Below are 24,409 nucleotides of genomic sequence, written 5' to 3' on the forward strand. Positions count from 1 at the left end.
ATAATGATTTCAGTTTTAAATATCTTGATGACATATTGTCGTATTTTCTAGTAGCAGAGTACAGTGTGCTGATGTATATAAGTGTTGGAGACTCAGAAAAGGATTGGATCTGAATATAAGTATTTGGTAAAGAAAGGTGATAATTGAAACTGTTAGAATGGGTGAAATTATCCAGCGTGGTAATAGATTTACATGAGGACATACCTGCAGTATATGTAGGGATGGGAGGGAAAAGAGGTACCTCCAGAGGGCGGGGAGAGGATGGTGAGTGCTCATGAGAAAGACCAGGAGGATGTAGTGCTGAGATCCGAGAAGTCTTCGTGTAGGTGGGGCTGTGAACAGTATCAAAGGCTGCATAGAGGACACGTAGCACATGGGCTGAGAGGAGTCTACAAACGTAAAAAAACACAAAATGTGCATGTGTGTGCATGCATATGCATGTGTGTGTGTGTTTTCAGAGCGTCACTTTGGTGTACTAAAGGGAGTAGATGGTAGATTAAATGGGGTTCCTGGATGGAAAGAGCTCTTTCAATCATCTGACCACGAAGCAGAAGAGAACAGTACCTACAAGTGAAAATAACCAAACTGAAAGCGAGATTCATTGGCATAACTGAAACTGACTGAAGAACTGGTGGTGTTTTAAATGTCATGAGGAAAAACCAGATGAAAAGGAGAGTTCAGGGAGAGAGAAGAGAGTATGGTGACTGAGCACATTTTCTGAAAAGACGGAAGGAAAGGAACCCTCAGAGGGTTAGTTCACTTTTTATGGGAGAAAGGTCACCCCCTCCATTGCCTCAGGAAGTAAGGAGGAAAGGATGCTGTTCAGTAGAAATAGATGACAAATAGGTTATTCAGCTAAGAATATTCTTCCAAATTAAGAGGGGAGGAAGAATAAAATAATTTGGAGACATTAGCTCCCTAACTTTCGAATGCTGTTTTCATGCTATTTATAAGGATATAGTGATTGTGTTTCTTCTGCCCTCTCCTCTGAAAAGAAACTTTGGGCATTCTATGCTGTTAGTTCAACCAGAGAAGCTCTCGTTCATGTGGTCTGCCATCACCCATTTGTCAGAACACTTCCTGACAGCTGCATCATGCCACCAGAAAGTCACTCCTTTCTTTTCCCCAGGGAAAGGGGCTGGAGAGCTCTCACTGGGGGCCCTGGAGACGACAGCTCACAATTCCTGCCAACATGACTGAAATCAAAGGTTTTGACATACAGTTTTGTATCTTGATTTCTATACCCAAATAGTTTATTAAATTTTTTTTTCTTTTCTGGGGCAATCTAATAAAGATCAGCTTGGACCAGTGATGTTTCCTATTGTTCCTGTAATCTGCACTATAATCTTTCTTTAAATCTTTTGCAGATAGATACGGTATTAGTTCTTGCTTTGCCATTTTATTTTTTCTATTACTATTGCAAGTTATACAGATTGTTATTAAACACACTGGTGGATGAAGGGGTGGATGTTTCTCCCTTTTTCACTTACAGTACAGTTCAAATAGGTTGTGTAGAAAGTATTGGATAACGATACTGAGTTAGGGAACATTAAAATGATTTCATTTTGGATAGCTCACTTGTGATCCACAGAGAGTGTTGTGGTATTGGTTTTGATAAAACTTCACAACCAATGGGAATCTTTTTTGAGTTAGTGTGGAGTGGCCGTAATGCTGGAAATAATCCTGTTGGCCAAGACCCCAGAGCTATACAGATGAGAAAAGGATGCCGGAAATTCTGCTGTTTACATATGTGTCTGTAACACTGAGCCGCTAGAGCAGCCCAGCAAGCCCAGAGGGTAAGATGCTTAATAACCTTGTGGTTTTCTATTTAATTTTTATATTTTCCTGCTGGGGCAGAGCATGTGTTATTCTCAGAGCAAAGAAAAGACAGTTGCTTATAAGATGCAGAACTACTGTAGGTCTGGGAAACAGAGGGATTCAGTGTTTCTTCTTCAAGTGGACTTGATTTCTTCCCTCTCTCTTCCATTTTCCACATTGGTATTCTTTATCCTGACAGCTTGTCATACATTTCCTGTTTTGTAAAAAATAACGGTGTACTAACAAAACTCAGGTAAGATTTTCAGCTCTAAATTTAGACAGTAATATATTATGTTGATAATAAAACCTTGTTTTGTAGTTCCAAATGAATATGAGTTAGTCAATGTGTTTGAAGTAATCTATATTCTTAGAGTAAAAATAAAGTAGAATTATTATGCAGATCCTTATATTTATGCCTCATCCATTTAGAGTTATTTTCATTTTGCTGGTCCTCATGATAAATTCCTGTCACTGTTAGCAGAAAAGTATACTTCAAACTTAGCATTAATATTGATTTCTTTATATAAACTACCTGGGTAGTGTGGAGGAGAAGAGACATAGAATATAATAATAAAATCCTGACCATAATAAAAGGAAATGTGTGTTTAGAGAAAGTAATTACAGAACTAAGGAAAAAGGATCTCTGAAAACCGTTGGGAAGTATTTGCTTATGTTTCCTGCAAAGATAAATTATAAAATAAATGTTAAATGGGTAAATCTGTTAAATAGAAATATAAAGGAGATATTCTTTTAAAAATACAATTATAAACATGTAAGTAACATGGCACTGAAATACACAATGATATTTCTTGATATTCTCATTTAAATAAACACTAGTTTTCCTTTTTTCTAAAATCATCTGAATGCACTTTTGCTAATATTTTTGTGGGATAGGGTATTGTTACAACTTTTGATTAAATATTTTGTTAATCATTTTATTGTCAAATATCCTATTGTCATATCCTTTAAAATATCCTTTAAATATTGTTAAATATCCTTTAAATATTGTCAGATATTTAAAGACATATAAATTAGTCTTTAATTCGGACTTTTCTCCATATTTTTACATAAGCATTAGATTAGAAAGGAATCTTGACAAGTTAGTGATACAATATTTGTATGTTTTGTGTGATTTTGCAATATTGATTTAAAATATCAATGTCTTTGAATATTTAGAAAAATGTTTAATATGAATTGTATTTTCTCCTAAAACTTCAAAAAAATAGTTTTCTTGTGAAATAACATCATTTAGTGGTCTCTCTTGCACTGTTCATATGTTTTCATTGGATTCAGTATTTACTTGATCATTGGGACCTAGCTTCTTGGTGCCTCACTATGGGTGTAGCCTTGAAATTTATGAGGGTTTCATCTAATTATTAGAGCCACACATATAATGGCAGTAATTCTTTACGACTGAAAATGATCTCAGGCCACTTCTATTTGAAGAAGCATCATATCTCCTGTACTTGTATTGCAAGGTCAATTGAATTCTGCCATAATGCCAAAACCTTCAAAATTCCCTTTTTAGCAAGATTTTAGAGAAGCCTTGAAAGAAAAGTCTGGCTGCCTGAGCTGAGACTTAAAAAATCAGTGGAACTTGGATAGCTGTTGAAAAGCAAAAAGACTTCTGTTCAGAAGTAGTTGGAGCAAAGGGTTTTGAGGCATAAATTAATATACAGCCAGGTAGGATAGGGATGAGTGATTCCCCTCACTGGAGCAGAAAAAAATACACCTTGTGAGTAGTAGACATTGTGCTCAATAGCTAGAGCAGGATGGAGTTGTGGAGCATCTTAAAATTCACACAGATTATATATTATATATTATATATTATACAGTGGGGACAATTGCAAATTTCTGAAGACATGGAGTATTTCTTCTTCTCATCCTCTGCTTCCTCCTTCTTCTTCATCATCTTATTCTTCTTAACCATTATCTTCTTCGTTTTCATCATTGGCATACTTTCAACACATGATTGTGTTTCTTCTGTGTTCAAGGTAACTTACATACCTATCTACAATTTTGATAGCTGTGTGATCAAATGAACTTTATTTTACATATTATCTTTATTTTACATGTGAAAAAATCTGATGTTCAAAAATGTTAAATGATTTCTTTAAAGCCACAAATATAGTAAGTGGAGCCAGGATTCCAGACAATGTCTTTCTGGCTCCAGAGCTATTCCACTGTGCTGCACTGGTATTTTAGGGATGTGAATCTGGCTGGAGTTATTAGCAGGATGGTTTGGAATGGGCATTGGGGTAACAGAACTCAGGGAGGGGCGGTGAGACACAGGCAGATCAATTCCAGCATGTGTAAACCCAGCCAATCACAGTCCTCTCAGGTGGTCCACTCTTGGCATTGGGAATAGAAAGAAGAAATTGATCTTGAAAATAAGCAGGTTTTACATTTAAATTCTGTAATATGCTGTTCTCATATTCATCTCTTATGCTTTCCTCTCTCTTTTATTTTCTTGAATGTTGTAGTCATATTCAGAGAAGATATATTTTGATTTCTCAAAGGAAATTTCATCTCTGATTTTCATCTAATGTTACTGATTCACAAATGAAATATGTGAAATGACTGGAAATGATATTGGGATTATGCTGACATTCCTTTGTTTCTTTTTGATTCATGATATGAATGAATGCCTAGTGACCACACCTTCTTAAAATTATGGAGAGATGCAATTATTACCAAAAAGAATTATCCTATAAGTTTTATTTCAATGGGTGAAGAAAATTTAAAATTTAAACATAAATTTAAAATTTATGTTGCTAATAGATAATTTTGAGAACAGTGTATGTATAGTAAAAAGAATAGAACCTATTTATCAACACTTTCCTGTTCAAATATCCAAACCTTAAATGTATTATTTTGCTTTTCCTCTAAATAGAATAAGACTAATCTCTGCAATAGCGTTCATTTTCTTCTCTTCTATTTTTCAATGTTTTTAACGAAATAAAATTAGAAAAGCACCTTATGTTATAATAATGAGTTTTGAATAATATGTATAATTTCTATGATATCATTTTATCTTTTAGCATTTTTATTGGAGTATCATTGCTTTACAATGGTGTGTTAGTTTCTGCTTTATAACAAACTGAATCAGCTATACATATACATATATCCCCATATCTCTTCCCTCTTGTGTCTCCCACCCTCCCTATCCCACCCCTCTAGGTGGTCAGAAAGCACCGAGCTGAGCTGATCTCCCTGTGTTATGCGGCTGCTTCCCACTAGCTATCTATTTGACATTTGGTAGTGTATATATGTCCATGCCACTCTCTCACTTTGTCCCAGCTTACCCTTCCCCCTCCCCATATCCTCAAATCCATTCTCTAGTAGGTCTGTGTCTTTATTCCCGTCTTGCCCCTAGGTTCTTCATAACCATTTTTTTTTTTTTAGATTCCATATATATGTGTTAGCATACGGTATTTGTTTTTCTCTTTCTGACTTATTTCACTCTGTATGACAGACTCTAGGTCCATCCACCTCACTACAAATAACTCAATTTCATTTCTTTTTATGGCTGAGTAATATTCCATTGTATATATGTGCCACATCTTCTTTATCCATCCATCTGTTGATGGACACTTAGGTTGCTTCCATGTCCTGGCTACTGTAAACAGAGCTGCAGTGAACATTCTGGTACATGCCTCTTTTTCAGTTATGGTTTTCTCAGGGTATATGCCCAATAGTGGGATTGCTGGGTCATATGGTAGTTCTATTTGTAGTTTTTTAAGGAACTTCCATACTGTTCTCTATAGTGGCTGTATCAGTTTACATTCCCACCATCAGTGCAAGATTGTTCCCTTTTCTCCACACCCTCTCCAGCATTTATTGTTTCTAGATTTTTTGATGATTGCCATTCTGACCGGTGTGAGATGATATCTCATTGTAGTTTTGATTTGCATTTCTTTACTGATTAATGATGTTGAGCATTCTTTCATGTGTTTGTTGGCAATCTGTATATCTTCTTTGGAGAAATGTCTGTTTAGGTCTTCTGTCCATTTTTGGATTGGATTGTTTGTTTTTTTGTCATTGAGCTGCATGAGCTGCTTGTAAATTTTGGAGATTAATCCTTTGTCAGTTGCTTCATTTGCAAATATTTTCTCCCATTCTGAGGGTTGTCTTTTGGTCTTGTTTATGGTTTCCTTTGCTGTGCAAAAGCTTTGAAGTTTCATTAGGTCCCGTTTGTTTATTTTTGTTTTTATTTCCATTTCTCTAGGAGGTGGGTCAAAAAGGATCTTGCTGTGATTTATGTCATAGAGTGTTCTGCCTATGTTTTCCTCTAAGAGTTTGATAATGTGTGGCCTTACATTTAGGTCTTTAATCCATTTTGAGTTTATTTTTGTGTATGGTGTTAGGGAGTGTTCTAATCTCATACTTTTACATGTACCTGTCCAGTTTTTCCAGCACCACTTATTGAAGAGGCTGTCCTTTCTCCACTGTATATTCCTGCCTCCTTTATCAAAGATAAGGTGACCATATGTGCGTGGGTTTATCTCTGGGCTTTCTCTCCTGTTCCATTGATCTATATTTCTGTTTTTGTGTCAGTACCATACTGTCTTCAGTACTGTAGCTTTCTAGTGTAGTCTGAAGTCAGGGAGCCTGATTCCTCCAGCTCCGTTTTTCTTTCTCAAGATTGCTTTGGGGTCTTTTGTGATTCGGGGTCTTTTGTGATTCCATACATTCGGGGTCTTTTGTGATTCGGGGTCTTTTGTGATTCGGGGTCTTTTGTGATTCGGGGTCTTTTGATTCGGGGTCTTTTGTGATTCCATACAAATTGTGAAATTTTTTGTTCTAGTTCTGTGAAAAATGCCAGTGGTAGTTTGATAGGGACTGCATTGAATCTGTAGGTTGCTTTGCGTAGTAGAGTCATTTTCACAGTGTTGATTCTTCCAATCCAAGGACATGGTATATCTCTCCATCTATTTGAATGATCTTTAATTTCTTTCATCAGTGTCTTATAATTTTCTCCATACAGGTCTTTTGTCTCCTTAGGTAGGTTTATTCCTAGATGTTTTATTCTTTTTGTTGCAGCAGTGGTAAATGGGAGTGTTTTCTTAATTTCACTCTCAGATTTTTCCTCATTAGTTTATAAGAATGCCAGAGATTTCTGTGCATTAATTTTGTATCCTGCTACTTTACCAAATTCATTGATTAGCTCTAGTAATTTTCTGGTAGCATCTTTAGGATTCTCTATGTATAGTATATGATATCATTTTAGAAATGAACTATGTACTATTTTAGAAGCTTGCTGTCACTTAAGTAGGCTGTATTGGAGCAATACCTTTTGCCAAGCATCCAAACAGATAAAGATAGTTGAAATGTAAAGATTCATCCTTTTAAAATTATCATTACTAAAAGAATAAGTACATTTGTTGTTTCAAATGCTTTGGTCACTGACTCTATGACATTTTATTTTAATTAAATATGTCTAGGCTGAATTCCAAGATGGTTTTCCAAAGAGGGAATTTTGTATGCCCCAGTCCTCAGTGCCATCACCAATTATAGATGTTCAGCTGTGATCAAGTGTGAATTGAGACTTTGGTTATAAAAAGGAAAACTGGATAGGTATTTTATTGGAGAAAATCAGCCCATCAAAGAGAAGATGGGTTGGGCACAGGGCCATTTCATTGAAATCAATAGCTGTGCAGAGGATTATTAATCTTATTATATGTTTAAGTATTATCTTGGTGATTTATAGTCAATGGTATTTGCCAAGAATTGCTGTTATGTGTAACAAAGATATAAAGATATTTGATGTTAAAATTCTGATAGAAGCATTTTTTTGGAAGCTGAAGACAGAAATATCCTTAGTATTGGGTAGGAAACATGCTCATTGCAGAACTTACAAATCGTATTTTAACCCAATGCTTGCTTTTAGTTTGCGGAATTTAAGGTTAAAAAAAATAGAAGTGAGTCTTTCAGTCACTGACTCATGAACATATGTTTCTAAGTTGCAGGAACTGGTTAGAAATGTAACATGAGGTAAAGTGACAATATTTAAATGAAGAAGAGCCTGAAGCAACTTTAGACTAGTTTTTACGGAAAGAGTTCTGAGGGTTTTTCATAGAGTCTTTCATTTCCTCCCTTAGTGAATTTAGGATTATGAAGGCATTATGTCAAAAGTTGAATTTATGATGGCTGCCAAAGATCAAATGGCCTTATTATTCATATATTCATAGATTCCTTTCTTCTGTTTACTCATCATCTGAATGAGGTGAAAACATAACTCACAAATTATAAGTGCTCAGTGGAATGGTGACACTTTGTAGCAAAGGAGGGAGGGGGAGGTAGAAGTGCCAGGCAATCCCTGGAGTTTAATGTAGTTCTGGAAATTTCTATCTGTAAGCCTTTCCTAGGTAGGAGCTCGAGTAATTGCAGGGGTTGTGTAAGGACTCAGGTGTGCCTCATTCCATTTTTAGTTCAGAATCTCCTGTAGGTTTACCTACGGCAGGACTGAGTCGGACCAAAGCCAGACAACTTAGAGCTGCTCTCATCCCATTCTCTGATGCTGCCCAGGTTTCTCTGTTCTTCTTATCATGACAGAGCTTAAGTTATAAAACTTATGACTGTGTGGATTGAAAACATTGATTGTGACAATTATGATAATAAATGGACTGTAAAAATGTTGATGCTGTATGAATCTACATGCTGGTTTCTGAACTTTGGATGTGGGACTGCAATAAATTTGACCTACTAGTGCAGATTGATGGGAAAGACTCCAGTACTCACCGAGCCATAAGCAGGTCCGCTCTCTTAGAAGTGGGCTTCTCACAGAAGTCAGGGCCTAAGCTTAGCTGACACCAAAGCTCGACTCCTAGGTCTTATATTAATATATTCACTTGTCTATATCTACTCTGTGGCTGTAAGTGGTTATTGAGTATTTTTTCTATATAAATTAATGAAAACGACATATTCTAGTAACCTAGATGTTTATCAGAAACAATATCAGAAGTATAAATAATGCAAGAGGCAAACTCCCTCTCCCAACTTCTCAGTCCTGTGAAACCCCTTGATTCTCTTATTTTTTGGAAAGGGTACACATGCCTTTTTCTCTCAAGTCCCTCACCTACTTTCCACACTATTTCAAAAGTATTTGTGGCTGACTATGTATAAACATTTGTCTTTTGTAGCTAAAGATATTCACTGTAATATATATATATATATATATTTCAGATAATTCAAAGAATTAAGTTCCTGGTCATGATTAAAATGGAAGTTAACCTCACTGAAAACTTTTTCTATATTAATTATAAGAGTCTATCAGCATCCAGTTTTCCAAGGTCATCTTCTTTAGGGGAGTCTGATTTATTTAGTAAAACTTGTAATACTTGTCTTTTGGGGAAAAAAAAGAATAGTTTTAAGCCATTCTCTTTTCTTGCAGGTTTATTCTCTTAGTGGTGAATATCTACTGTGTTTCCGACCTTGTTCTAGCAATAGAAATAGAAATGCAAACTAAACTAAAAATCCCCTGCTTTCATCAAGTGTAAATTTTAGCTAGTGAAGCAATAGAATCCACAAATTCTATAATTGTATATTAAGTAATGATAAGTTCTTGATGAAAGAAGAGGCAGGCTAAGAGGGAATGGAGAATGTGTGTCCTTTTGACATAATCTGAGAACTGCCCTCCGTCAGGGTGAATGAAAGAAATCTACCATGAGGAATCTTAGGAGGAAAAGTTATAGGCAGATTAAAAAACACTAAAGTCGGGCTTCCCTGGTGGCGCAGTGGTTGAGAGTCCGCCTGCCGATGCAGGGGACACGGGTTCGTGCCCCCGTCCAGGAGGATCCCACGTGCCATGGAGCGGCTGGGCCCGTGAGCCATGGCCACTGAGCCTGCATGTCCGGAGCCTGTGCTCCGCAACGGGAGAGGCCACAACAGTGAGAGGCCCGCGTACCACAAAAAAAAAAAAAAAAAAAACACTAAAGTCTCTAGTCAGGAGAGTATTGTCTTTTGAAGGAATGGCCGGAAGGCCAGCAGCTGCAGAAAGTAAGCAAAGCAGAGGCAGGTGTACCGTGAAACTAATCCAACTAAATTTCAAGATAATCTTTTACATAAAAAAAAGGCCTCCTCACCCCATAATGGTATGAATCTCAGGTCCAGAAATCTCAGATCCTGGAGAATAGTTTGGAGAAGTAGCCTGTACCCAGATCATGAGACCCTCACAGGCCGCAGCAATAACTTCTTTTTTTATTGTGAGCCTGATGGGAAGTGATTTAAGTGTTTTGATCCTAAGTTAAGTTTTAAAAGGATCACTCCAGCTGTTGTGGAGAATACACTGGAGTAGGGAAAAGTTAGAGAGACTGGGAAAAATACAACAGTCCAGGCAAGAGATAAAGCAGTTTGAAATAGATACTAGAAACAAAGTTGCTGAGATTATGGAAATACAGAATTTTCCAACTACGATGATGTGCAGTGTGAAAAAAGGAGGAATCAAAGATGATCTTTTAAAAAAAAAAACAACAGATGATCTTTTGGCTTGATCTGAGAAACTGGAATAATAAAATATCTGTTTGTTGACAGAAGGAGGCCAGTGGGAGGAGTAGTTTAGATTGGGAGCTGGTGTTTAAGAATTTGGTTTTGGACATGTGAAATTTGAGATACCAGTTACATATTGAAGTGGAGATGTCAGCTGGATTCATGAGTCAAGAACTAAAAGAAGATCTCAGAATGGAGAAATGATTTTGGCAAACATCAGGAAATAGGTGGTTTTGAAGGCAAAGGACTGGATGCATTCAGCTAGACATATTACCACTGGGGAAGAGAAGAGGTGCGAAGACTCAGCCCTGGAGCACTTCCACCTCAGAGGTGTGCGGTGAGACAGACCCACTGAAGCAGAATAAGAAGCAGCCACCAGCAAGGTAGAGAAGAACCATGAGAAGGGGTCTTCTAGAAGCCAAGTAAATGAGTGATCTGGAAAGATGGAATGGCCAGTTATAGAAATACTACTAATTGGTCAAGTAAGACAGGAATTTCAAGCCTGGAATTAAACATTAATTAGATTTAGCAATGTAGAAGTCATTGTTTTTGTAGAGATCTAGGCTTGAATATTAACACAGTGGGTTCAGGAGAGAATTGGATGAGTGAAAATGTCTTTTAAAGATTTTTGTTTCAAAAAATTCCAGAGAAATCGGATGGCCCCTGGATGGGGATCAAGATGATTTTTTTGTAAGGTTGACGGCATTACAGCCTCTGCCCATTGCCTGATGGGAATGATCTAGAAGAGAAGTATAAACTGATTTAGTAGGAGAGAGGGGACTGTTTTCAGGGGACGCACATCCTTGAGTGTGTTAGAAGTGATTAGATGGAGCATACAAATGGGAAGTTTGGCCTTAAGGACATGAATGACCCCTCCAAGCAGAGTATAATGGTATTAATGAGACTGATAGCTGTGGTAGAACCAGAGTATAGTGGTTGTCTTTGATAACTTTTCTTTTCTTAGTGAAATAGAAAAAACAGGTTCATCAAGAGAGATGGAAGAGTTGAGAAAGACATGGGAAGTTTGAAGACAGAAAATGTGTGGCATTGTTCAAGAGAATGGGAGAGTGAATTGATCGAGTTGGCTTGGTAGCACTAAGGGCTGGCTTGATGTTCAAGTCAAGAAGTTGAAGTGAGACCAGATGACAAGGGATGTGTTTTCTCCAAGTATGATCAGGTGCTGAGGTGCATCTATGGACCAGGCAGGTAGTTGGAATTAACCAGAATTAGTTTTCTAGGCAAGTAAGGTGGAGAGAATGCCATTCTAGCCAAAGGTAATTTGCTAATAATGGAGCACAGAATAGGGAGGGCAACGTTGATGTGAAGTAGATGAGAAATAGAAGGCAATAGAATCAATTTATAGGACGTCCAAGTTGGGTCAAAGAAGAGAGTTATGGGAAATATAGGAGAAGGAAATCAGAAAGGTGCTTGACATTGAAATGGGAAAGAAATGCTAAGTTGGTAATGGCATCTAGGGTATATAACCAGCCAGTGGGTGGGTGAGGTAAAATTATTGGAATTAATAGGAACTGAGAGATGAGAATATTGTAAGGATAATATATATGAAAATACGTTGGATAATAAATGAAGTTTTTGTCCCTGAAAATATATTTCATTCCCCTACTACCTAATCAATTAACACAATTGGTTTTACTAGATAAGCTTTATTTTTTATTAATAAATATTTTTAAATTTACTTAAATGTGGAATACTTGCCTCATAAAAATATATGGCAAAGCATAATGATATATATATATGTATGTGTGTGTGTGTGTGTGTGTGTGTGTGTATGTATATATAGATAGTTAGATTTTATTATGGTAGAAACATAAATATTCACAGGTAGACAGTAATTTTAATACCCATCCCATACTGAGACTCTAAATTTTTGTTTGTGAATTTATCCATTTACCTTCTTGCTATTTTTTATGATGTTTTGATTGGTCTTACAGACTGTATTAGAGAACAATCTTCAGGCAGGGATAAGATCTAGACAGAATTTTCCACATCTAACAAATTGTAATCCCATAATCTTTCTAGAGGTTTATTATTTTGCCAATAATTTAGATAAAAATAATGTTTATTAATAATGTTATTTAGTGTTCTTGGGCTTAAGTTTATAACACAAGCAATATTTTTACAATTACATGTATTTTTTTTTTCTTTTTTTTTGCGGTAAGCGGGCCTCTCACTGTTGTGGCCTCTCCCGTTGCGGAGCACAGGCTCCGGACGCGCAGGCCCAGAGGCCATGGCTCACGGGTCCAGCCGCTCTGCGGCATGTGGGATCTTCCTGGACCGGGGCACGAACCCGTGTCCCCTGCATCGGCAGGTGGACTCTCAACCACTGCGCCACCAGGGAAGCCCAATTACATGTATTTTTAAATATAAGAAACATTTTTGTATTGTTATGAAGAAATGCTGTTACATTAAAATATGTTTTACTGATCAATTAAAAACAAAGAATCATTTTTGTCTAAAAACCCAAGCTGTCTAAACAGCTTCCAATATATTTTAATGGGCTTTCTTAAAGCCTAGATGAGAATGTTGACCAGACATATATCCGTTGTTTTGAATGATGTCAGTTGTACTCTTGTACAACTAGTGCAGCGTCACCTCTTCTGCATTATGTGACCATGTGGCAGAGAACGAAAATGTCCTGTTTATTTGCATTTAAATAACAGGCATTACTTCTTTTGTCTGTATTTCCACTATCAATAGAATGCACTTTCCAAGCATATATTTGTAAATACTGTTATTAGTAACCATGTTAACTTGCAGTATAGATTGAAAGCCTCTGTAAGATAGAGACAAAAATATTGCCAAAATGCACGGAACATATTTTTTAAAAATCAAAGCATAATTTTCTATTTCTGTACAGTCCTCTATGAAAAATAAACCCCCTTAATTTTGTTTAGATATGCTAGAGTAGAGATGTCCAATAGGAATATTGTTCAAACAACATACACAATTTAAAGTTACATTAAAAAGTTAAAATATTGCATAGCACAGGGAGATCAGCTCGGCGCTTTGTGAACACCTAGAAGGGTGGGATAGGGAGGGTGGGAGGAAGGGAGATGCAAGAGGTAGGAGATTTGAGGATATATGTATATGTGTAACTGATTCACTTTGTTATACAGCAGAAACTAACACAACATTGTAAAGCAATTATACTCCAATAAAGTTGTTAAAAAAAAAGTTAAAAAATAAACATGAAATTAATTTTAATAGTATATTTTACTTCTCAATATATTAAAAATATCATTCTAAAATATAATCAATATAAAATTATGAATGAGATATTTTACATTTTTGTTTTCTATACTGTGCCTAATTTACATATACAGTACATCTCAGATCAGACTACCCTCATTTCCAGCTCCATCTGGCTAATGACTGCCATGTAGGACAGGCCCCAGAATATAAACAATTACAAAGTATTCTCACAGCAACCATAGATCATGGTTAGGAATTATATTTATCTCTGTGTTGTAAATGAAGATACGTGTTTGAGTGACCTTCTCAAGAAACAGATTTATCCCAGGTTTTCTGATTCTGAACCCAGTATTCTCTGGGTTTCAGTATACCATTCTGATGCTGTTATATTGATATATTTTTGTTATACTGATACTGAGAAGTATGTGACATATCATGACCCGTGGAAATAACTGGTGTTAGTATGTTCTTTCCTTGCTATAATTTAAGAAAACCTAATTGGTGTGAAAAGCAGGCAATGATGAAAACAACGAAACCCAGTTTCTAGGAATCCACACATTTCTTAGTTTTTTTTTTCTTCTTCTTCTTTTTATGAATTAAATGAAAGATACAAATCTGGGAGAGCAGAGAGAGAAAAAAAGTAAAAATAGAGTTTTTGAGGAAGATTTAAAATTGTGGCATTATTGGGATTACTTAGGAAAGAGTTGAAAAATATTTATATGATTGAGAGGGTGAATATAAACAAAGCAAGTTTAAAAAAATGTCTGAGTTTAATCTGGTTTCAGCTCTTCCCTTGCACATGTCTTACATTTTCTATGTTAGAGACTGGAAAGCCAGATCTGTTGAGAAATATAAACACTGGCTATTAACTTCCTGTTATTTTGACATTTTTAATGCAATTCCTTACTTGTCTTTAGTAAAGAAATAAAAAAAAACAACTATGCCTACAATAAAAATAAATGCATGAAAACTGATTCCAGATCAATTAACAATTGTGTTAAGAACTCTGTTTTACAGTTAAATTGCTTTTTTCTTTAGTGTTGTCTATTTTTATGCCAAAGGACAAAAACCAGAAACATCAGCTTTTAGAAAGATGATTGGAGAAGTTGAGAGACTCTATGTCTAAACAAATTACTAATACATTTTGGCTAAAAGGGAGAAAGTAAAGCCAGGGAAGAAGTTTTGCTAGCACATAAAGTAACTGATTTTCAAATCAAAATCTAACATTTACATCTTTAAATATTTCATGTCTTTTCTTTCAAATGAAATTTTCCCAGTGAAATCAAGATTTTGAATATATTATTATAAGACGTAGCTTAAGTATTGCACAATCACCATATTTGTTTTTCTAGGGTAAGGTATTTTCCTCCCAATGATATATCTGAAAATGGATTACTTTTTTATATTAATTAAAATGTAAAGAATTAGAACAAAACATTTGATTGATATTATTTTTATCTCAAAAGAGTCCATAAATCAATAGGCTATAAATCTAGTGCCAGTGACTGAGATAAGAAGTCAACGTTTCGTCTAAACATCAACATGTTATTAGCTGCTGTTCTGATAATTTGTAATGAAATATATATTAATATTTCTCCTTTTGTTACATAATATAAGAATGTCCAGTTTCGAATAATTTCATTGTTCTCCTTTGCTTTTTCTATATTATTTTATTTCAGTTTTTCTGAGAGTTAAAATGCTCCTTAGCAAGAAAAAACAATTGGTTTAACATCCTTGTAATACTATAAATAAATATAGTACTATAAATGCATAGTTTTAATTATAGACAAAATCAATTTCACATGTTCCTTTTATATTTTTTCCATTCATTCATAAGAGGAACAATATACCCTCTGAAACTTATGCTATTTCTATTCAGAGGTAGGTAGCCTTGTGATTTCAAAATAGATTAATCACGTGTTTTAAGGAAAAAACATAATTGTGAAACTTGGGTAGGTCCATAGTCACTAATAATTTTATTTTCTCAGCGTCCTCTGTAATCATATCCACACGGGCATATAATTCGAGAACTAAATCTGACTTCTAGTAATTTGGAGTTGCCAAGGGCTTCACTGAACTCCTGCAGTTCTGCACCTTGAACATATTGCCGTGGGTGGGTATTGCAGCTGGTTTCCTGTTTAAAATATTTCGAGAACTTTTGAAAGTTCAGTTCGTTCTCTGCCCAGAGTTTCTTCATTTTCCATAAAGAAAGAAGAACTGAACATCTGTAAATATTTATATTTGGGAGATTAATCAGTAATATGTGATTAAACCCCGAAAATTGGGTTACTCTGTGTTGTAGTTTATGCAATTCTATTATTTACAGTTCTTTCAACATGTTCAAAGTAATTTGCTTTGTTTGGTTCATAACCTCATTTTTGTTATATTTAAAAATGTGAACACATCTAGATCAGATGCTATGAGTGAATCTTTGGAGAAAAAAAATATCCTTGAATTTGGCTTGAATATCTGTGAGTCGTATTTCACAAGTAATCAGAATGTAAGCTCCATCAGGATGGACATTTAAATCTATTTATTTACTGATGCACCTTCAACCCCTGGAACAACGTGCCTGGCAGTTGGCAAAAATTAAACAATATTAGTTGAATGAATGCATATGAATATTCAAGGCTCAAAAGCTAAAAAATATTTACCCTTAGTCTACACTAGCAACATGCAGAAATAAGTAGACATTATTGTATAGGCATGTGTATGTTTTTAGTAAAACGATCATCAAAATGTATTGTTTTACATGCATTTACTTGTTTGTGTGTCTCATTTTGCCTTTGCTTCACATGAGTTGCAGAAATCATTTCAAAACCCTAAACTGAATGAAGATAAAAGTAAAGACAAATGGAAATAAGTATAGGTACTTTAAAAATCTTAAAAGTACTATTGTTAAATTAATTAAACAGGGAGCCTGTTAGACGGAGGGGTTCTAATGTCATGGTGGGCCTGTGGAAGCAAAACAAAATCTAAGTCCATTAACACCTCAAGGTTACTAAGTTGAAACCTAAGGACAGCTAATCGCAAACAGCCAACTTGGGATTAAGTTATAGCTAATCAATAATTTCCTTCCTTTGTTTCCACCTTTTCTTTATAAAAGTCTCTCCTCAGCCCCTGTCAGTGGACTCTTCTGCTTTAGCACTATCGGATTGGAGTCGATTGTTGCTGAAATAACATTTTTAATATGCCTCAATTTATCTTTTAACACTATATCCTTACCACTACTTGTTTTTAATTATGTGTATTTCAGTTTGTGTACGAATTTTCCAGTCTAATTTAGAGCCATGGGAAAGTGTTCATCTTGGAACAGGGCACATCATGTACAAGAGACGTTGGCTTGAACAAAGGCAAACAAACAAACAAAACCCTAATAGGACCAAAAATTTGGAAACAGGTAGTGATCAGTGTTTTTCAGATGATTTAGATTCTTATCTATCTGCCTTCTGCCTACCTATTTTTTTTTTAAACCAAGGAACTTATTTGTAAACTTCAGTGAAGAACTTTCATAAATGAACAGCCATTTGCATCAACGTACTCAGCAGGAGGTGAAGCCCTGTCCAGACATGGTTATGCATCACACGTATGGCTTCTATCTAACTAAAATGAAAATGTGACAGCAAAAAAGCCCAAAGTTTTTTGTTTGTTTTTGCAATTCTACAACGTCATTAGGAACAAAATTAAGGAGGAATTTACCCCAATCTGCCTTAACCTAGAAAATAAAATCTCTAGTGTTAGCGTGTTTTAGTCTGTATTAATTTTGGGTGCTTTCTGAGTGCAGGTTACTCTATGGGTGTTTATAAATTTAGTGATTTTTAGAGAGACGTTTTTTGAAGAATTTTCCTAATTAGGAAGACTAAGTATAAAACCATATAGTGCCCCACAGAAACATTCAAGAAAACAGTTTTCTTTTTGTGTTGATACAGTGCAAACTTTAAGAAAGGGGGAATTTTGGAAAAGATAGCCTAGGTGATTAAGTGATTGAAAGGTAGAAGGCTTTTAGGAGAGATGATAGGTGATGATCTTGGGATTTCATGAAGCATGAAGGACAGCAATCTGACTTTCACAGGTAGGGAGAGAAGCTGAATTAGATAATGAATATCTGAATCTGGAAGAGACAAATATTAGACTGAGTTTGACTTTGATGAACTGAGCATATTCACGTAAATGGGTAAATGATTTAGTCACCAAATATAGGTACCTTTTAAATTTTCCACTTTGGAAATAAATATGATTCTCCTACTGACACTGAATGAAGTGAAACTCTCATGAGGGATAGTCAAAAATATACTTATAGTGTTAGATTTTCATCTTCACATGATGAGTGCTTAATCTTTTATTGTTAAACACTCTAGTGTTGAAAATAAAGGAGATTGCAAAAGCTTAAGTCATGGTAGATGTTTACAAAAAGGAAAATAAGCTTTTCATATTTCCATTAGGAATTTTCAGTATTTTAATGGGACAATATATTTGAATAAGTTCATTTAAAATAGATTCAAAATCCACATTACATTAACATGTCAAATAGTCTTTGTTCTACTTTATGAAAAGCATTATATTTTTAAATGTATGCTGCGACAAAAATTTAAATGTTAACCAAAGCATTTATTTCAGAAAAATTTTTCCTTTTGAGTTCACTGAGCTTTATAATCATTTAGAAATTATGGCTATATGTGATCACTGAACTATAGAAGTTGTAAAGCATCAGAAAACAACTTTCATGTGGTGGTTAAGGTAATAGAAAAGCTTTTTAAAAACATAATAAGGAATTGAAATAGTTTCTCTATAGGTTAGCATTACATATCTGTAGAATCTAACTTATGTCTTTCAGATGTTGAGTATTAATTGAATAGACTGATGTTTTGAATAAATCAGAAGGAGTAAAATATAAAAAGGAAGAAAAAATTAAGAGTGTAATGAAAATTCAAGCATTTTCTATTTTTTTTTGTTTGTTATAGAATATTTGGGAAATGCATAAAAGCAAAAATAAAGCAAAAATTATGCATAATCCATGCATAATTTTCTGTTTTTTTCTATATAAAAATATGAAACATGCATATTTTAGTTCAAACTAGAACTTCTGCATTTCTCATAGAAAAAGTATTCTTCCTGAAGAATTAACATATAGGAATAGAGTATTGACACCAGAGGAAGTTATTTTGATAATCCAAGACTAAAAGCTTGGCTAGAATGAGAAGTGAAATATCTAGGTATCCAAGCAGAGGAAACTTGGAAATGCTGAAAAGGCAAGGAATAGAAAGGAGGCCAGTGGGTAAGACTGGTGCAGCTGTAATAAGGATTTTGAACTTAATCCTAAAGATAATGGGAAAGCAGTAACACAACATTGCAAATCAACTATACTTCAATAAAAAAAAATAATAGGAAAGCAATTGAAAGAATTTCAGCAAAGATGAAATAATCAAATGAAAAATAGAAAAATCTCTCTCCAGTTATCGAGTGGTGAAGACTGGTGAAAGGGAGAACAGTTGGAAATCAGTTTCAGTAATCTAAGAGTGAGACAACTGTACTTGGATTGAGTACATCTTCTCTGGGATGGAGAAAAGGGAACACAGATTACAAACTTCTTAGGAAGTAAAATGAGCAGGATTTGGTAATTGATTGGATACAGGGGATGATGAAGAATGAATAGTAAGGGAAGTCTAAATTTGGGATTTACACAACTCAAAGCATATTGGTGACTTTTATTAATATGAAAAATAATGGAGGAAAGCCAGAGTTAATCTTCTACAGAATAAGGAAAATAAAGAGTTTTCCCTAACCTCCTTGAAACAGCAAAATTCACACTTTCCATTTCCACATAAATACACACACACACGCCAAATATACTGTTCATTTCCAACAAGCCTGAGGATTCCAGATTAATGAAATAAGATTAATTTGTTATGGCACAATGGACATACATAAACAGTATTGCATGCATATGCATTTTGGCAGTTGTAAACTCTTTTCTAATTGAATGGTAGTTTTTGTCCCCTCTGGATTAATTAATTGAGTGTGTTCTGTGTTCTAGTCACTGCAGGACAAGAATAAATAAGATGCAAGCTCATAGACGATAGTAGAAACAGATATATTGAAATTATTCTGTGGTATCATAAATCCAGAATAAAGTAATTAACCAGAGCATGGGGCCACGGAAAAAGGAGGAATTGACTGACAAGGAAACATAGTGTAGATCCATCATTCTCATTATTAGCCAGCCTTCACCACAATTACACACAAGAACAAATTGAACTCTGTCTTCGTTTTCTAACAGTTTCTGCTCCGACATCTTTTTATAGGCACAAGACCTGTCTTTTTATCTAGACTGTGTACCTCTTATAGTATAAGCTAAGAGCTGATGACAGGGCTAGGGTAGCCTCTCCTCTGTTTCTACGGTCTCTGTGAAATGTCCATCCTATTTGGGCAGGAACCAAGGAAAAATCAGTTTGAGTTATTTACTTCAATTTATCATTTCATTGTTCCCATAGCTTTAGATAAGTTGGAAGTGGGATTGTTTACATGCCATACCTTGTTCCTTATTTGATCTTTAAGTGCTTTGCTTTCTAAATTTTAATAATCTCATTTCCCTTGATTTCATTTTAGCAGATATTTTATTGCCCAAAGGAGGAATAGAAAAGAGAGAGTTGAAAGAGCTGATTCTCAGTTAGGGGATAATATCCCCTAGCTATCCCTATCCCCTAGCTTCACTGAAGTTTTGGTACTAGTGATTAGAAACGTGTGAACATAGGTTTTACATCATGTATTTTAATTTCAGCCACAAATTCATGATGTACAGAAAGGAAATTTTATGTAGTAAAAAAGAATCATAAAATAATAGCTACCACTTATTGAATGTCTACGCTGTGCCTAGATTTATATATATATGATAGCATTACTTTCTCACAGCAAACTGATAAGGTATTATCACTCCAGGTTTATTGTTAAAACTGAATCTGAGAAAAATTAACTTCTCCAAAATTTTAACACCTGGTTGGAAGTTAAATCAAGTCCCTTTTCACTATACCTTTCTATTTTCTTCTCACTTTTTAGAGTAACAAAAGAAATTGCAGAAATTTTCTTTGAGAGCCAATAGTTATTTTAGAATCAGGAATAATGGCTAAAAGCAGTAGGAAATAGGAAAAAGAGGGTTTGTCTGACTTTAACGTATAACAAAATGAAAAGAAAATGTTTTTGTATTCACGTTAACTTCTGTTATGATTAAAAGATGTGCTTGACTCCTCTGTTGTTTTACATCGTGGAAGGAGAAAGGCTGAGTTGTATTCAAGCCAGAACAGTTCCCAGGGTAATCAGAACACTTGCTGCTTTGCTGTTTACAAAAAAAAAAAAAAAAAAAAAAATCTGTTACCTTCAATTTATTTTGCTAGTAGGGACAATCTGCTGTTATAAAATGTTACATGTGTTTTTCTACTTTCTGTTTCAATTTATTATTACTTTTATGAAATGCTTAATTGGCTTATATTTGTCTGAAAATTCTTTTGACTTGTAACAGTACAGATAATCTTAAAGTATGAAAGAAATTTGAATATGGGTTTGTTTTCTAGATTTTATGCAACAGAGCTCTGGGAGACATGGGACTCTGAGGTCAGATTTTTTATGCTGCCAAAGATTGTTAGAAATTTAAAAGTAGATCTGGCTGTCATAAACAAGATGAGTAAGTGGAACTTGACGTTTGAATTTAGTCTTCTTCCAAAATATCAGTTACTTTCTTTTTCACATTTTCCACTTTGATTTTAGCATTTGAATAGCAAAATAATGATCTTGATTCTGTTTTTATGTGTCCCAAATGTTTGAAAATGGAAATATGTTCAAAGAAGTTGGAAGAAGTGGTTGAGTTTGTTTTTTTCTTTTTCCCTCAAGTCCAATTATCTTTGTGTTCTTAATTCTCATTATTTTGAAGCAGGCCCAGAGAATTCTGTTGGTTTTCAATTTAAACATTTTGAAAATGCAAGAAAGATAACTGGGGAGATGTTATAAAGCAAATGATCATAGGGGCTCATGCGTGCGTGTGTGTGTGTGTGTGTGTGTGTGTGTGTGTGTGTGTGTAGGGGCAAACAGGCCAATTGACTACTCTGTCATGAGACTTGTTAAGGGCTTTCCAAACCATGTGTTTGCTGAGAATCATGGCTTTATTTCCATTAAGAGAAGTATATTTGATAATGAAATTCCGATAATCTGAACATGATTGTTTTAATGAGACTTAGTTTCATAAGACAAGGAAACATCTGGAGAACTTAATCTGAGTAGTTAGATAACTAAACCATGAATCAGCTAGTGCATTATGGTCTGTTCCCTTGTATTAAAGAGACATGATTAGAGAAACAAAACAAGCTTTCATCTTAATTATATTCTGTAGGTACAAATTTCATCAAGCATTTTATTGGAACTAAACACAGTGACTTTACTGGACATTTTTGTATTTTATGCCCATTTAAATCTCCATACTAAACCACTGTATTTCACTACAGCTAATTGGGAACCACTGAGCTCAAGCAAGATGTTGTGTTGTCTTTTCATGGAACACAATCTTCTTTCAAACAGAGCTGATTGAGCTACAGTTTGCCAGGGACTGTGAGCCGCATGGACTGGTCCATGTTATCAGGTCCCCCCGTGGGACTGAAAATTTCTTACTCACACCATAATACTTCTTCCTCAGCCACCAAGCAGAGTGACATTTGCTCTCTCCTATGCTGTCCCTGTGCTTGGTACTCCCTTGAGAGCTCACATTACTATGTTGTGATGTTAATATTCTCTTTATCATGTCTCTTCTGCTGCCTAGTCTGAAAGCTGCTTCTTGACAGCTAGAACTCTGGGTAGATGTAGTAAAGACAGCACCTGGCTACTGGCTTCTTTCTGATTATCTAAATGGTGGGGTTCAACCTTGATGGCTTCATGTGAAGCGAGCAAACTGTAAGCATAAGCCCCTCAATGAATTTTTAAAAAGGACACACCTGGGTAGCCACCATCCAGCTCGAATAAATAGTGAACCTTGTATGCATTCTAGAAGCTTCCCTCATGCCTGCTCCCTGTCATTCTCACTCTATCCAAAAGTAAACACTGTCCTGACCTCTGTCATGGTAGTAGCTTTGCCTCTTTTTGAACTTATTATAAATGGGATCATTCAGAATGTATCATTTTGTACCAGCTTCTTTCAGTTACCATTTGTGATATGTCTCTCTTTCTAGCACCGGTGCATCCATTTTTATTGCTACATAGCATTCTATCACATGACTATAGCAAAATTTATGTATGCATTTTTAGTTTACGGACAATAGACAAGTTCACTTTTGAGCTATTAGGAATAATGTATGGTAATTTTTATGGATAGTGGTTTTACATTGTGGCTTTAAGTTGCATTTCCTTGATAACTAATGATGTAAGAACATTCCACGTGTTTACTAACTATGTGAATATCATCTTTCTTGAAGTACATTTTAAAATTTCTAGCATATTTAAAAAAAAATCATGTTGAGTTCCCTGGTGGCCTAGTGGTTAGGATTCTGGGCTTTCACTGCTGTGGCCCAGGTTCAGTCCCTGGTCAGGGAACTGAGATCCTGCAAGCCTCATGGCATGGCTAAAAAATAATGAAATTTAAATTTAATTAAAATAAAATTTAAAATATCATGTAACTTTTTTCTTGGAATTTGTAAAATTCTTTATACAGTCTAGATATAAATCCTCAAGGGAGAATACATACAGCTAATACCTTCTCCAAAGCAATTGTTTGCATTTTCATTCTGTTGACAATATCCTTGTTTGAATAGAAATTCTTAGTTTTAATTAAGTTCTATTTATAAATATTTACTTTACAGTCAAGGTTTGCTGTCCTGATTGGAAATCTTTGCTTACTGTAAGGTAGTGAGAGATTTTTCTTAGGTAACTTTTAGAGCTTTATTGTTTTCTCTTAAACTTATAGGTCAGTGCTCTATTGGAAGTGGTCTTTTATTTGGTGTGATGTAGCAATTAGTTCCAGGTGGCTATATGGTTGAGTTGGCACCTTTTTTTTTGAAAAAAAGGAAAAAAAGTTTCCATACTGAACTGTTATAAATCAGGCACCACAGGGATATGGGTCTGTTTTTGGACTCTCTTCTCTTCCATTAGTCTGTCTTTCCTCCTGCTAATACCTCGTTGTCTTAATTACTGTAGCTTTATATTATTTTAATATCCAGTCATATAATTCCTCTAAGTTTGTTCTCCTTTAACATTTTCTTGGCTATTTTTGACTCTTGGTATTTCCAAATGAATGTTAGAATCAACTTTTCAATTTCCACAAAATAAACCTTCTGAGGTTTTTGACTGGAATTACACAGAATCTACAGGTCAATTTGTATAAATGTGCCATCTTTACAATTTTGAGCCTTCCAATTCACAAACATGATATATTCCTCCATTTATTTAGTCTTTAGTTTCTCCCAGTTACATATTGTAGTTTATAGAACACAAGTTTTCCCATCTTCTGTTATATCCCTAACTATTTTGATGTATTTCATGCTATTACAAAATAGTATTGGTTTTTAACATTTGTTATTTGTTATGTAAGTATTAGTTTCTAGAACAGAGAAATACACGATTGTGTATGTTGACTTTACATCCAGTAACCTTACTAACTTCACTTATTAGTTCTTATAGTTTGTGGATTGATTTGAATTTTCTACTTACACAATCATACTGTAGGAAAATGACAGTTTCATTTCTTCCTTTCTATCCCTATTTAATTTAATTTCCTTTTCACTTGTTAAGACCTCTCCTCTTGTATAATACTGACCAGTATTAGTTTTAGAAGGTGCCCCTTTCTTATTTATGACTTGTGGGGGAAAGCTTTCAATAATTCACCACTAAGGATTATTGCTTTAGGTTTTCTGCAGATAGC

The 24,409-nt window shown here is 34.9% G+C and overlaps 1 protein-coding gene across 8 annotated transcripts in view; it reads left to right on the top strand.

Annotated features, from left to right (window-relative positions):
* The first annotated feature begins 1,581 nt into the window (after positions 1-1,581).
* The window catches only part of CCDC102B (coiled-coil domain containing 102B), a 268,909-nt gene continuing 246,081 nt past the window's right edge, over positions 1,582-24,409 (top strand). For 3 of the 8 annotated variants that reach the window (XM_073790808.1, XM_073790805.1, XM_019936444.3), the window contains exon 1: positions 1,584-1,796. The gene's annotated coding sequence lies outside the window, so the exon portion shown is untranslated. Of the gene's footprint in view, positions 1,797-1,918; positions 2,072-10,382; positions 10,689-24,409 lie in introns of those variants that run through there. The other 5 variants (XM_073790810.1, XM_073790809.1, XM_073790811.1 and 2 more) reach the window with 4 other exon arrangements.

The sequence above is a fragment of the Tursiops truncatus genome, chromosome 13, assembly GCF_011762595.2.
Source record: "Tursiops truncatus isolate mTurTru1 chromosome 13, mTurTru1.mat.Y, whole genome shotgun sequence".
NCBI lineage: Eukaryota > Metazoa > Chordata > Mammalia > Artiodactyla > Delphinidae > Tursiops > Tursiops truncatus.